Raw genomic sequence first — 15375 nt, 5'->3', positions numbered from 1 at the left:
CATCAAGGGACAAGTTATTTGAAGAAGCCTAGGACAATCAAAACAGCATATTTTTGTGAAAAAATGCATTGAACTAGTAATTGAGAAATTCTGCCATACTCAGTTCCTCTTTCCCCATAACACTCCCGACTCTGCAATTAAGATGTAGCATTCTAATATATTACCATATCCTTTAATAGCACCCTAAATAGTCACAAAATATATAGTAATAAGCTAGTTCTGTTTTGTTATGTCTGATTTGTAGTTGAGCGAGCATAGCACAGAGTTGTCCTTGAGAAATAGAAGGACCATTGATGGTAGATGAGAACCGAGATGGAGTTTCTTGATATTTTTTTATATATATTAATTGTTTCACACGTGTATTTATTGAACAATGTCATTAGCAATTAGTGGTGCTGTCCAGAGTATAGCAGAAAAGAGCACATATGCATCAAGGAGTAAGCATATACTTTCTATACAATGACGTGTGCTCTGGCTCAAAACTATAGCATGCTCTTTACTAAACAAGTGGTAGGAGGGAGTGTTTTCACTACTACCCTAGAGTAAACTTTGTGTCCTATTTATTTAAATATTTAAACACAGTCACCACATTATCTTTTTGTTTGTTGCTCCAAGACAGCATCATATATATTAACAAACCCATCAATGTGCCCAATTACGTATCTGCTGCAAGAAGGTAAAATCTGCTTAGCCCACAGCTCCACCTGCTGTGCCATTTCTCACCCTTTTAGATCTTGAAACAAATCTGTGAATAACGTAATGTTATGACAGAGACCCTACTTTCCTTCAAGATCAGTCTTATTTTACGACTTCTTTGCTTGATGTTGTTTGGAAGGAACCACCAGCAGGCAGATTCTAATGTGTCTCCTTTACTTAATTTTCAAGAGAACAACATTAATGCTTCTCTCCTAAGATAGAAAATATTGAATGAGACAGTATCTGCAAAACTTGAAGAAGCTAATCTAAACGTATCACTCTCTTGTGCAACTAGAAACACATCAATTCCACATAAGGGGTAAAGATACCTTAATAGGTAACAGCAACCTGGAGCAGAACAATGAACAACAGCTCACCCCAGAAGAAAGAAACAAATGATAATGTAATTCGGCAAATGCCTACTTGCACATAAGAGCCCAAACAGTCCTAGCCACTCACTATTTAATATGATTTGCCAGTACGCAATACAGTAGCCTCCTCTAACCTCATGGTTCCCTATCCATAATGACTCACCCCTACAAACACAACCAAATACAATATCAACAGGCCATTTTCAGATCAATGCTTTGGCACCATACGAATAGGATAATGTGCTACATACAAATGCACTTGCCATAAAACATCCCACACTCAAGTACCTGCGGCAAGTTTATCCTTATAGGAAATTGCATTGTCAAATGGTGAGGAGGTGCATTTTACTTCTAACATTTTCCAAATAACTGGGTCTCTGTAGGCGAAGATCTGTTCTCCCACTATCCAACACAACAATGCAACTGCACACCTCCTATCCAGAAGGGCCTCTGTCTGCCTCTCCCCTCCCAGATGACCAGGCGTCCACCAGATGCTAGCATATGAGACAACACTTAGTTTAATGACCATCACATAATCCTCTTGGAAGAATCTATATGGCTGAAGCTTTTCCCTGAATGTACATGGCCTAAATGTCTTTTATTCTTGACTCTTTGGATCTTGGGCAGACTACTAAAGCCATGCTTCACACATGCAAAATCTACAGCAATATCTACACGTCTGCTCGTTGCCCGTGCACAGTGTAACTGACAAGTTATCATGTGTGCTAAATAGTACACAGCACAAAGGCATGAAACAGGGGATACCCACCACTTCATGTTTGTGTGTACCTGTACATCCAACATATTAGGGTTCCATGTGGGATTGCACTTATACTTCTGAGGGATTCAGGGTTTACTGATATCATAGCTCCTGTGGCATGGTATTTGTCTATGCAGAAGTATCACAGGCTACATTTGAATGGAGATATGGTCATGTGTCTCCTTCCACGACCTGAAGAACTCCAGATGGATCTGCACCTCCCAAAGGTGTAGCCTGAATGTGGTAAATATGTTTCAACTCATAAGCAGTCACATTCTGGGCATTCTACCAAGATCTTTTTTTCTATGTGCCTTGTTTGGTAACACCTGAACATGGTGTCTCCCTTTTTATTGGATCATGAACCCATTCAAAAGGGGAACACCACACGTGAGGTTGCATTTCTCCTGTGCTCCCCTACCTAAAGGAAAATGTCTTCTACAGCATAAACGACTGCACGTGCATTTGCACAGGGGCTGAATTATTTATAATGCAGCACTTGAGGTCAATTTGAAAGCTTTCTTCAGAGCTAGACTTGGGTTTTGTTACGATAAAGCGTACCTAAGTGTAAATGTGAAGTTTGCATGTGGCACATCATATCCAAATTCAGTAGGTTTGAGGAGCTGCCAACTTCCTTTATTTATTTGTACAGATCTATATAGCGCAGACTCCATCTCACAAAACAGCAGAGCAATTGATACGTGACGAGCAAGCAAACGTACTGAAAAAAAGTTGAAGTGTGGGAATATGCACAGTATAGTGGATTATTAGCAGATTTGTTAGTTAAGGAATATATATTTATATACGATATGACAATAAACAGAGATACAACGTGTTACTCTTCAAAGTTGAAGTGTATGCAGACGAGTGCAAACTCATTGATGGTTAAGCTCTTTATAACATCAACTTTATTTTTATGATCACATAGATAGTGGGGTTTTAATATTTGCAGGGATTGTGATGGAAGCTGCCAAAAGGAGAGTTAACCAGCAGAGTATATGGAGGTTTCAGGTCGTGGCATTGCCAAGAAGGGCAGCACATGTGGAGATTTTGAGGTTCATCAATTGGTGATCGAATGAGAAGCTGAGTAGAATTCAGTCTCCCAGATGCTTGGGAATCATGTGCTCTTGTTACTTTGCATTTAACAATCGAAAAAGTCTTCGCATATTTGAAATCATTCCAATTCTTAGGTCCATTGTTGGAGAAATACCTTGATAGAGTGGACCTTTTCCTGAAAAGAATTGAGTCTATTTGGAAAGCTGATTTAGAACAGTTCCTTTTTACCTTGAGATATTATCAGATTACATTACAGATATTTGGTGGACGTTGAATGGTAGAATCGTGAATGTGATGTATGTTGTTTTGAAAGCACATCAGGCTGCTACTTATGACTTCAAAAGTGTGGCAATGTTTTCATTCCTTTGGTGAATGAAATCAGTCTTGAAGCTGCATGTAACATAGCTGTTGGGAGATGGGGGAGAGATGAGGTGCATTTTTGAGGTTCGGTAAGTCATGAGATGTTGTAATTAAGATGCAAAATAGCCTGGGCGTGTATGGATTGTTTAACTGGTCCCACTCAATCAGATCTCAAGGTATCTCCTAGAGGCTTGGCACTGCCCCAGGGGCTGTAATTTTGTCACTTCTGGAATGACTGAAGATAGTACTTCAATGGCACCATTATTGGCAGGTGATAGCTACATTCTTGCATGAATGCTTCCACGATCACACACAATTTTAACATATTTATATAAGTAATTGCTCAAGAAAAGTATGCGTGATCCGTATTGCAAAATGCATGACACAGTATGAACACAACCTGACGACTATAACCCATTTCTTTGGCCTAACTAGAGTTGGGATCTATACACCCACAAAGCTCTTCAGTGCCTCATAAAGGGTGGTAAGAGTTTCAGAAATACTCATGGCATACCGTGCTTGCAGCTTGATCCAGATTTGAACGAGGAGGTGTCAATTTTAAGAATTTAGGATCCTAATATTTAGGCAATCTTTTCAAGGCAAACAGTGCAGATTAACAAGGATAAAGAACATGTATTTAGCCATCACGTCTCTTTTCCACAGGGAGCTAGCACAGAATTGTTAGGTCTGGTGAGATGTGGCATCACAGTTTAGGGCCCATAACGACCAAGAGTGTAGGTGCAGTGGAGGTATTTTAGTTTGACATTGTCAGGATGACACAGCAATCTTGCTGGTAGCTATACAGGCGAGTAGCCATTCTACGTCCTCCAAGGGGCCAACCCAGGTCTACCACTTTCATCTTAGTGGACCAAAGTCATCTGGGGCATTGTTAATCAGGTTACGATAGATGCGGGCTGCCCCACCACTCACGTAATGAATTTTGCTACAGTGAGTTCAATTTCACCAAGGCCTAAATGTATCTCTACGAAGAACCTAGATAGTATGTATTGCTGCAGTCCAATGTTAGAAATAGGATGCCTGAGGGAGCTGTTTTCTTGACCAACAGAAAGAGGAGAATTATTTTAGGAAGCTAGATTGAGAAAGACGCTTAAGTGTTCGTACATAAGTATGTGTGAAATTATATTTTAACCAGCAAAGTAAAGAACATCTGTACTTCATAAAGTTCCAAAATAGTGGAGTATGCCAAACTTCACCTGCGTATCACATTCCCCTGCTAAGGTTTTAATAGGAAAATGGTTGCACTAAAATGGGATTGGTTGGATTGTGCTGAAAACAAATCCTACGTTTGTGGAGATTTACGCCTGCCTTTAAAAAAACCTTCACCAATGTGATGATGTTTAGTTCATCAAGTTGCAGAAGTTTCACAGTTCCATCCATCCAAGAAAGCATCCGTTCTAGTATTTAGCAAGAGAGGGATCAAGGCTAATTTCAAGATAGACTCCGAGTTAAAGTGAATGGAGTGAAATATATATCCTCTTCATTCAAGGTTTTGTAAGAGATTCTGATAACTTAATGCGGGCGTCGAGTAGAGCCAGGTGCAGATGACATTTAACTTGTTTCTGACTACTTAGGCCTTAGACACTTTAGAATCCTCATCAGCCATGGAGAATTTGCCCTGCTATTAATGTATTTCCCTGCCTGGTTTATGTTGTGATGTATGCATGTAGATAAAAAAACGGACTCCAGTGACTGTGTCGGCTCACGCATAGGCAACAGATCTAGCACTGATAGGACAGGAGTACTTTTCAGGGACTACCTTGGTCATGTTGAGGCCATGCTCTGCCTAACGTTTAATGTTTCCTAAGAAACAATAATTTAATTAGGTATCTTCCTTGCCCTGTTCCCAGATTCTTGTCTATGTTGTCCCTATGCCATTTGTATGTGGCATAGAAGGGATTCGTTCTATGACCAGTCATTTAGTGGGGTTTCGGCATTATAATGTTGCTGTGGGATGGGTGTCCTCGGTCATGTTGTAAAGGCATACGAAATGGTGTGATGACAGAAGAAGGGATGGGAAAGATGTGTTGTCTTGTGATTATGTTACAAGATAAGTATGATGTGGAATGATGTGGTATGATGAGATGGAGTGTGCTGCTATGTGTTGCTTTGTAGTAAGGTAGGGAGTGATGTGATGAAGATGTACTAGGGTATAGCGCGGTGTGACATGGTGGGAGTGAAATTAGCTTGCGAAGTTTGTTATTTTCATGACTGCTGTTGTGACCTACTGTTTGTGTGTGGTTTCGCGGTGAATGCTTTATGGGGAGGTAGGTTTCGAAGTAGAAATTGTGTAATGCTCTGTGGTGTGCTGTCGTAATGCTCTGTGGTGTGCTGTCATATGGGGTAGTGCAGTGTATTGTTGCATTAGATTTGGTGGGTTGATCATGTATTCTGTGGTATATTGTCATGTAGTGGCGTATTGGTGATATATGATGGGTTGAGAGATGGTGTGGTTCAAGGTGGTGTAATGAGAGGTGTGTTGTGTCCTGTATGTAAGCTGTGTGCTGTCATGATATAGAAAATTATGGTAGGATGTTATGTTAGATGGTAAAGTACAATATGTTCTGCATGATGTTACATATTCTGGTGTTAAATGGAGTGGTATGATGTGGTACAGTGTGGGGACAGAAAAGTTCCTTGCATGGTGACGGATGGGTACTCCTGCCCTGAGTGCCCTAGGTGCAGAGATGTCTGGATCCCTAGTGCTGATTTTTTGTTGTCATGGGTGAACACAAATCATGCATGTGTGACATGACATAAGCCCGTCTCATGGTTTGAGGTGTTTTTGGACCGGGCGGAAATCCCAATTACTACCCTCGTAGTGGTGAAAGTCTCCTACCTTTGCCAGGAGTTAAGCAGCATGGTAGTGGCAGCATACTGTGCAGTGATCAGTACAAATGAAATGGCCTTTTTACGTGTGCCACTGGAATGAAGCCCACAGGTTCATTCATGTTAAGTTTCGCTGCTGTGTGTTTAACTCACCCTTGACCTACATCAAGTTAGTATGTAGTGCTTTGCAGTGCGTGTGTGTTGTATGCATGTGCTTGGTTCCATTTTAGGTGGCCCATGGCTGACTGGAGGAGCATGAGTAGCTATAACCATCCCCCAGATTGCTTCATTGCTGTGAACTGGGTGGGGCATGCACTGGAGGTAGGAGAGCCAGGCTCTCCCACACACTCCATAGGGGGTTCTTTGACTCAGAGAGGGGCCGCTGGAAAGGGGTCTAGGTACATTTCAGGAAGGAGATGGGGCTAGTAAGGGAATCATAAAGAGTAGGGCTGAAGCATGCAGGGTAACCTTTTGATACACATATCCCTGTGGCTTACAACCATGCATAAACCTCTAGTCACTCCCAAGGCTCTGCAAGACTTCTGCCTGTGACTAGGGTTGGGGGCTAAAGCCTGCCAGTCTCCCAGCTGGATGAGGGGACATCACCCAGGGACATCTAAGACCACCTGCCCCTGGTTATGGAACACCATTGTCTGCCTACTTGTTAAGGCCAGTGAGCCCTGTTAGGAAGAGGAGAACTGGAGGGAGCGAGGTCCAGTGGGGGATCCTGGCCAGTGGATCCCAGTAGCGAGGTGTGAGGAGACGGCTGCTGCAATGAGTGGGTCTTTGCCCGTGTGCAGGGTTAAGTCGGTGACCCCCGTATGCCAGAGAAGGGCTACCATGAAGTGAGCCATAATCTTTGCTGCACCGATAGCATTGTGACCCATGTGCAGGGTTAAGTCAGAAACTCCCATATGCCAAAGGAAGGCTGCAGTGAAGATTGTCGTGCCTAACACGGGCCATTGCTTATGTGCAGTGTGAGTCAGCACGGGGGACTCCTGTATGCCAGAGAGGGCAGCCATGAAGATTTCTGTGCCGATCGGATCGTCACCTGTGTGCAATGTGAGTCCAAGTGAAGAGCGGGTGTGGCGATGCAGTATACCAGAGAGGGCCACCGGAGGAAGACAAGGAGCACAATCTGTTGATGACCCAAGCAGGCCTGAGCCTCGACGGAGGATCAGAACCAGGAACCACCAACAATCCCTTCCCCCGAGGGGAAGACCAAAGAAAAATTATCATTCATCAGAAAAGTGCCAAGGTCACACAGCCATGGCTCCTGCAGTGCTGCATGCATTATACTCACGTGAAGCAGCCACCACACCTGCGAGAGAGACACTCTCGAAGACTATGGTCAGATGATACCTGCTGGTGCGGGTAAGATTGAGCTATAGGTTGAAAGGCCCCAGGGAACTTGTCGGCCAGACAACACTTCAGTGCTGGAATACTTTTGACTTTGCTATCCGAATCAGAGTGGGACTCCTGGGACACAAACTGCTAGAGGGGCTTAACCTGAAGGCCACCTATAGTGAATGGGGAATAATCACTACCACTATTCAGAGGGAGGTGCTATTCAGGGGGAGGTCGGACTCATGGGCTGCCATTAAATATATTATCTGTTGTATGCCGTATTTGGCTTTGTACTTGTATATAAATACTTTTTTTGTCATAAAAGAAAGTATTTGACGGACAATCATTTATTTATGCTATTGAGATTTAAATCTGTTTTATTAGGCTTTTCAGGAAAGAAATTATCGACAATACAAAGCATCCCACAACTACATCCTCTGGCAGGTAGGCTAATGTGACTATATGACAAACAGGAAACAGGGGGAGCCTAAGGGAGAGGTCAAAGGAAGGGATGTACATGGTACATTGGGTGGCAGGATAACGCCACCTACCATGTGGCGTTTCACTAATTGATCTAAAGTACTCTCACCAGACTTTGGATATGGTCTAGGGAGTAATAGCTGTACCTTTATAACATATCGTCGTGGCTATCATACCACACGTACCGCAAATCCTGCAGTATGTAGAAATCACGTCAAGAACACAAATGATCGGCTAACCTTTTACCATCTTTTTTCTCTGATTGGATTATCTGTTGGCTCCAACAGACGAGCACTATGCAAAGGTTTAACTGCTACCTTTGCCAAACCACACTAAATGCCCAATGTCACTACCATTTCTACTCATCCTCTGCATAGAATCTACATTGCCCTGAAGAAGTCCTGTTTTTAAGGACATAACGCGTTGCCTGTCTGTTCTTTTAAAGAATGAATCAATAAAGGAAAAGAGAAACTTGACCTGTGTACAATGACTTACTGGCTCCATAGAAATGTATTACTTAAATGATATTTGGACACTGTCGCTAAATGGTGCAGCTCTGATTTAGTGTTTTCAGAGTTTCTTTACCATCGGCACTGAATGTCGAGATGCGGGTCTGATACAAGATGTCTGCTCATTCCTTGGGAGGGAAGGAGCATCCACACTCCAGTTCCCAGCGCTGCTGTGCTGAGGATGGGACACTCCATAGTGGAGTGTTAAGGAATGCATGTATGTCCAAAAGAAGCTTCTTATCCAAAGTACGGGTGATAAGCCACTGCTCAAAAGTTGTGAGTGGCCGACTACCATGTGGTTTGATGTCAGGTTGCATGACCCAGTGCCTGATGACTAGATGTTGCCAGTGTGCACAAGAGGGTATGCCATAATCTGCCTGGACTTTAGCAAAGTGCAGAAGGACATCCTGGTCAAAGAGGTCTCCCATCAGTTTACAACCAGCAACTTGTTACTGCAAGAATGCTGTGCCCTGCTGGGCCAGTGGGAAGTCGGGGCTCCAAAGTTTCATGCTTTGGTGTGCGATGCAAGAGGACAGTTGCCTTGTTAACTGTATCCTGTCCCAAGTGCTCACTATTTTCCAGAGCACCGGGGAGATGTATACCCCCACTGGTCTATGTGGTTTAGGGAGCCAGTGAACTTTCCAAATGCGGATCCCAGCCATTGCTTGATCTTTGTAGCACCAGTGTTTCTCAGACCCTTCAACCATGTCTCTAAGTTGTGCTGCCTGGTAATAGTGTGTCAAATGGGGAATCCCCAGTCCACTCCCCCTCAGGGGCCAGACGCCTGTTTCTTAGCAGCCTGGTCCTTTTTACAGTCCCAGATATAGAGCTGAGTTAACTGCTGCAACTTATCTAGGACATTTAGGGGGGCTGGAGTGGCAACGTCTGCATCACATATAGTATTTTAGGGAGAAGGGTAACTTTTACCACTGCCAATCTTCCTATCCAAGAGAGAAAATCCCCCGTCCAGGACTGCAGGTCTGTCCTGGCTGTGGAAAGGAGTGTTCCGTAGTTACACTCTGTCATTTTCTCCAAAGTGGGTAAGACCCGCAGGCCTAGTATGGGACTCTTTAAGTAGCCCAGGGGAAGGGGAAATGGCGGTTAAAGCATAAGCGGGCTGTCTGTGGCACAGTGAGACCTAATATTTGCGTATTCTGGAGATTGACTTAAACACCAGAGACCCTGCCAAAAGTCTCCAGCTCTGAGACCAAAGGCAGAAAAGACGCAAAGGGGTGAGTGAGCGCTATCATAACATCATCTATGTACATGGCCAGCTTGCTTTCCCTACTTCCCATAGTGATGCTCGTAATTTTTGGATTGCTCTGTATCCTCCCTGCCAGCAGCTTCATATACAGGGCAAAAAGGAGGGGAGACATGGGACAGACCTGCCAGGCCCGCTAGCAATACTAAGAGGTCGCAACAGCACTCTGTTTACTCTGACTTGTGCCCTCAGAGCAGCATAGCTGTACTACACCCATTTCTGAAACTTTGATCCAAGGCCAAACTTGGCTAACACCTCCCGCAAGTATGGCCAGTGTAAGCGGTCACACGTTTTTTCAGCATCTTCGGTCATTGGGATTTGTCTATGAGGTGAGATAGGTGCTTAGTATTATCACTTCAGCCTCTTTTCAGGAGGAATCCAGCCTGATCAGGGCCAATCAGACCCTGCATGTATGGGACCAGCCAGGTTGCTAATATGCTAGTGATCATTTTGGCCTCCACATTCAGCAAAGATATGGATGATAAGAGGCACAGTGTACTGGATTTTTCCCTGGTTTGGGATTCGCAACAATGATGTTGTTTCTCCTTGTGTCTGTGAGAGTCCCTGAAACACTGAATGAAATGTATAAGCGGGCCAGGAGGGAGGCCAGAATATATGTGAAAGTTTTATTAAAGTCTAGAAGGTAGCCATCCTGCCTTGGTGCCTTACCCGGCTGCAGCTGAGCTATGGCCACCATTACCTCCTCCAATTGGCTATCCCTAAGCAAGGCTTCCTTGTCAGGGATATGCTCTAGAGAGAGTGGGGCAATGTAGCGGTTTGCTTCATTCACGTCAAGCATCTCAACAGTGTACAATGTCACATTAGAGTGCTCAAATCACGAACAATCAGCAAGTCCTGACGGGCTGTATCCTCCTGCTACGCCTCAATATCAGCTATCATTTGCTTAAGAGTCTGGGCGCATAACCTATGGGCTAGGAAGCATACCACCTTGTTACCCCCCGTGTAAAACGTTTGTTTAATGCATAACAATTCATATTCTGCTTTATATATATGCAGAGTTTTAAGCTCCTTACGAGTTGATGTGAGTTGATGCCTCACTTGATGGGCGCCGGAGAATTTATGCTCCTCCTCAAGATCGTTCACGGCGACCTTCTAGAAGAAGCCTCTTCGCTTTCTTTTCTTTGTGTCGCCCCAAGATTGCTATGAAGGAGCCTCTTATTACCGCCTTTTATGTGTTCCATAGTGAGGCAATGGGGGTATCTAGGGTATCATTAAGGTCTAGGAATGTGTGCATTGCAGTGGCAATTTCTGTAGTGACTGATTTATGCTGTAGACGTTTAGTAATAAGACGACAGGTGGCAGATTAAGTTGGGTCATGGGGAGTGTGTATGGCTATGAAAATGGGAGAGTGGTCAGATAGGGTAGCTGTACCCCTTTCCACTCCCATGACAGCTGCAATCAAACGTGGGGGTGTCAGGATGAGGTCTAAGCAGGCGTATGTCTGATGTGCTACGAAGTAAAATGTGTATGCCCGGTCGGTAGGGTGTTTATTTCGCCATACATCCTCAAGCCCCATGTCCATCAACTATTGAAAACCAGCCACTGTAAATGCCCCAGTTTGACCTATTCTTTGAGCTGATCTGTCCATGAGGGTATCTGGCACCAGGTTGAAGTCCCCGCCTATCAGTATATAGGTGACAGGGGATGTCAATACCCTACCATGGCATCTAGTAGGAAGGGCTCTTGGTGATCATGGGGGGCATACAACATGGTTATTGTATGATTTGTTTGACAATTCGGAGCACCAGCAGTCTGCCAGTCATCTCCATACCTGCCAACTTGAAGAACAATCTCACTGTGTGGGGGGAGGCGTGGTTTAAAAAGGAGTAGGGCTTCATGCAGAGAAGTACCTATGAGGCACTTTTGAACTCCACCCAGCCCCCAAGCCCCCTCCTCCTAGTAAAACAAAGCTGGCTGGTGCCGATGTCCCAGGTGTTTTCAACCCCTTAATGGACGTTAGCAGTTCAAAGTCTCGGAAAACGAGCTGGAAAACCAATGTTTACAGTGGTTTTAAGCTGCCACATTGTGATATCGGCTCCTCACTGGGAGACTGTATGATGGGAGCCTATATTGTGTGTTACATGTTGCAAAGTGTGAGTTGGCAGGTATGCATCTCCGCATGCATTTGCATAACTCAGCCAGGGAAGTATGTTCCCAGAAGGATCAGAAGGATCGCTACTCCTGCACGTTTCTGAGGCCCGAGGAGAAAAACTGGTGATAAACCAGCAAGAGAACGCACTCTGTGCCAATCCTTCTGAAGGAAATGGGTCTCCTGGACAAGGCATATATCACATTTAGATTCTTTAAGAATATATAGAAGGGGCCATATGCTTCACTGGGGCATTAAGACCTCAAACATTAAAGCTAAGTATTTTAATCATGATAAAGAGTATTCTGTCATGCCCAGACTACAAGGAGGGACGGTCAGATCCAAATGTGTGTGAAATAGGTGTCCCCTATGGGACCTGAGGACTGCATCGACTTCAGTAGGAGCAGCCACAGGAGAAGAGTCAGGGTGGGTTAGGGAAAAAGAGGAAAAATCAGAACAACAGTGTTCCCAATCCTGGGAACCGACAGTTCCCAGTGACAAGGATCAATGATCCAGGCAGTCTGGCATCTCCACAGCTAGTCGTGGAAGAGTGGTGGAGCCCCACTGCAGGAGAATTACACAACAGTCCTCCTGCAGCAGCACCACCAGGGATGACTGGAGAGAAGAGGTCTGCTTCAATTTAGCAGATAATTGCAGCAGATAGTTTCTGAGTTATTGGTGAAAGGTCAGTCCTTTTCAGGCTCTGACACACTCCCTGATGCTGTACTTGTCGCAGAAGTACTGCTCGCTCTTTATGACTTTCCGATGCAGAGGAATTTGCTGCTGAAGATTTCGCAGCGCGTAACTGTCGTTTTAATTTAGCGATGGAACGAGAGGAGGGCCATACTTCAGGATAGCGAACTTCACCCTCCAAAGTGAGCTCTAGGCCTAGGACAAAGTGTGCATCCTCGAGGGTGCGAATTATGTGGGTCTCCTTATTCCAAACAAAAACAAGTCGGAAGGGACACCCCCACCTATATCGAATCCCTTTTTTGAGCCGGAAGGCCATGGCCGGTCGCAGTGCTCTCTGACGTTGAAGGGTGAGTGGAGAAAGATCTTGGAAGATACTGACTTTCACACCTTCAAAGTTGCTTGGTGGTCGTGTCCCGGACAGCTACCCTAATTATTTCTTTATGCTTGTAGGAATGAAGACATGTGAGGATGTCCTGAGGCATGCCCAGGATCTTTGCTGGTCTGCCTGCCCTGTGCGTGCTCTCCAGTTGAATGTCCTTGTCCACTTGTTTGAAGAGTTGCATCACATATTCTTCTAGTCTCCCATAGTCTGCTTGCATCGGTATGCCCCTGATATGGATGTTGGAGCGGCGTGATCTGTTTTCAACGTCTTCCAGGTGGTAGTTTAAGTAGTCGTTTTTTCCCACAGTTCCAACAGCTCTCGCCGGTGCTCATTTAGTTCTTGCTCTCATCAGTCATCGGACCTCTCAATCATGTCCAGCCTTTATACCATCTCTCCTAGTTCTTTCTTAAGTTCTTTGACGTCTGTCAACACATCGCACCCGAGGGCCGCAATATCCTTCCTCAGAGCAGCAAAGGACTGCTCCAGGATCGGCCGAATTACAGGGTCCTCAGAAGACAGTGAATCAGAGTCAGGTGCTGCTTCCTGCGATGAGAGAGTGGGTGGATTGCAAGGGCAATTATCTGATTTGTTGGGAGGAAGTTTTTCAGCATTTCTTTTATTGTGTTATCGTTTTTGGAGCAGTTTGCAGCCATGCGTGGAATAAGGTGCATGGCCCACCCATATTGGTCATTGCTAAACTTCCTGCGCTGAGAGGCTAAACCACCCGACTGGGGTTTTGCCGCAGGGGTGAACGTTCTGCGTGGATGCCCGTAGCAGTTGCGCAGGCCCACTTTTTATCCAGTGCAGCCTGCCTGTGACTGTAATGAGGAGATTTGTGGTTGCGCAGCACAGGTAGTGTCCACTCTATTGCGTGAGGTATGGGTCCCAGGCTTCATGCGCCCTCGTGTCACCAGTGTCTGATGCTGCCTCCCAGGGCACTGTCATGGGATCCTGATTAATTAGGCCAAGAATCCTCCGAAATTCAAACTGCACAGTATGAGTCCTTCCAGGCCTGCCTGCCCGATAGTGCGCTCCCCCTTCTTACTCATTGCCAGCCCCCCGACACCCTCTACCCCAACTGTGCACGTGTGGAGGGGGTGTGGTGTTATTGCGGCAGTAGTTGATGTTGATCCTGCTATGACGTGGGTCCTATGTGCCGCATTGGCACACTGGCAGCAGCCCTCACCTCATTGTTTGTAGGGTGCACACGTATCAGGCGTCTCTGACCTGCTTGGCCTACATCCGCTAGGCTCAAGTGTCCCTCAGGAGGTTGTGTGGTAGCCACCACAGAGTCTGAGCTGCCCCCGATTTGTTTATGTAGAGGCCACCATTTTGAGGCTCTAGCTGCCGGCACAGCCGTTTCCTACTCTGCAGCGATTCTGAAGGTTTAAATCAGTGCCTCTGGTGCTTGTGAAGGCACTTAGCAGTCAAAATTATAATTCCCTTTAAGGTCACTCGTCTTTCAAATCACCCTACATATATCCAGTCTCTTCATGTACATTCACTCAGTCTTGAAAGAGCCGAGAACTTCACAGAATACTCAAATATTTATATATTCTTTTTTTTTTTTACAGAAAATATTATTATTTTTTCAATATGTCTAATAAGATGAAATAATAGAAGTCAATATAAAAACATATACATAAAATCCATAAAAATACAGATAAAGGGAGAAGCAACAAATAGGACATTTACATTTGTCATAGATTCAAGTTAATTTGTAGGGATTTATAAAAACACCACATTTCAAAATATGATCTTATATTCCACAAATTTAACAAACTCAAGGCGTTGAAGGCACACCAACCCTGTGGCTGCCTCAAGAGTGCTGCTGGCGGTGCTTCGGTTACATTTGAGGCAGCGCTCCTCGGTGGAGCTGCTACACAGCCGCCATCTTGGTCATGGCTCTCTATTTATGCTATTGAACATATTTTGAGTTGTGAACCTGTGTCCACCCCTGTGTCTATCAACCTCCCCCCCTCCCCAAGAAGCCTTAGGCTGCTTGCTCTGTGCGGCCACTCAGAGTCAAGTGTTGAACGGATACTTGGTCAGCTGCTTAGGATCCATAGTAGGTCGGGCATCTGGACATCAGAAATAAAAGTCTTCTACCCCCATAGTTTCCTGTCTAAATGCATCATTATGGTCTCTGGTAGGATATGCTGCATGGGGTGCAATTGAGTAATGTGGCACTGTATGGGGTATATGGTGTAGTGCAGTCTTGTGCTGGATGATGTGGAGAATACTGTTGAGGTGTGGATTTGCTTTGGTGATCTGATGCAGTTTAGAGTGATATGATGTGATGAGCTGTGGAATAGTATAATGCTGTATGTAAGGTGCATTGGTGTATGTTGTCTATGGTGTATGTGGTAGCGGGTAATGGGATTAATGTGATGATGGATGAGACCTATCTCTGCTCATGGTTACCCCGGGCGTTGAAACAGTTGGTTTGGTATCATGTGGTTTGAAGTTGTGTGTTACAGATTCATGTATGGTTTTATGGTATGCA

The 15375-nt window shown here is 44.8% G+C and overlaps 1 protein-coding gene across 1 annotated transcript in view; it reads right to left on the bottom strand.

Annotated features, from left to right (window-relative positions):
• The window catches only part of LDB3 (LIM domain binding 3), a 432694-nt gene that overhangs the window by 6776 nt on the left and 410543 nt on the right, over positions 1–15375 (bottom strand). The gene's annotated exons all lie outside the window — the stretch shown is intronic.

Source organism: Lissotriton helveticus, chromosome 5_1 (assembly GCF_964261635.1).
Source record: "Lissotriton helveticus chromosome 5_1, aLisHel1.1, whole genome shotgun sequence".
NCBI lineage: Eukaryota > Metazoa > Chordata > Amphibia > Caudata > Salamandridae > Lissotriton > Lissotriton helveticus.
The sequence above is the reverse complement of the archived record's forward strand: the minus strand, read 5'-3'. Positions and strand labels throughout refer to the sequence as shown.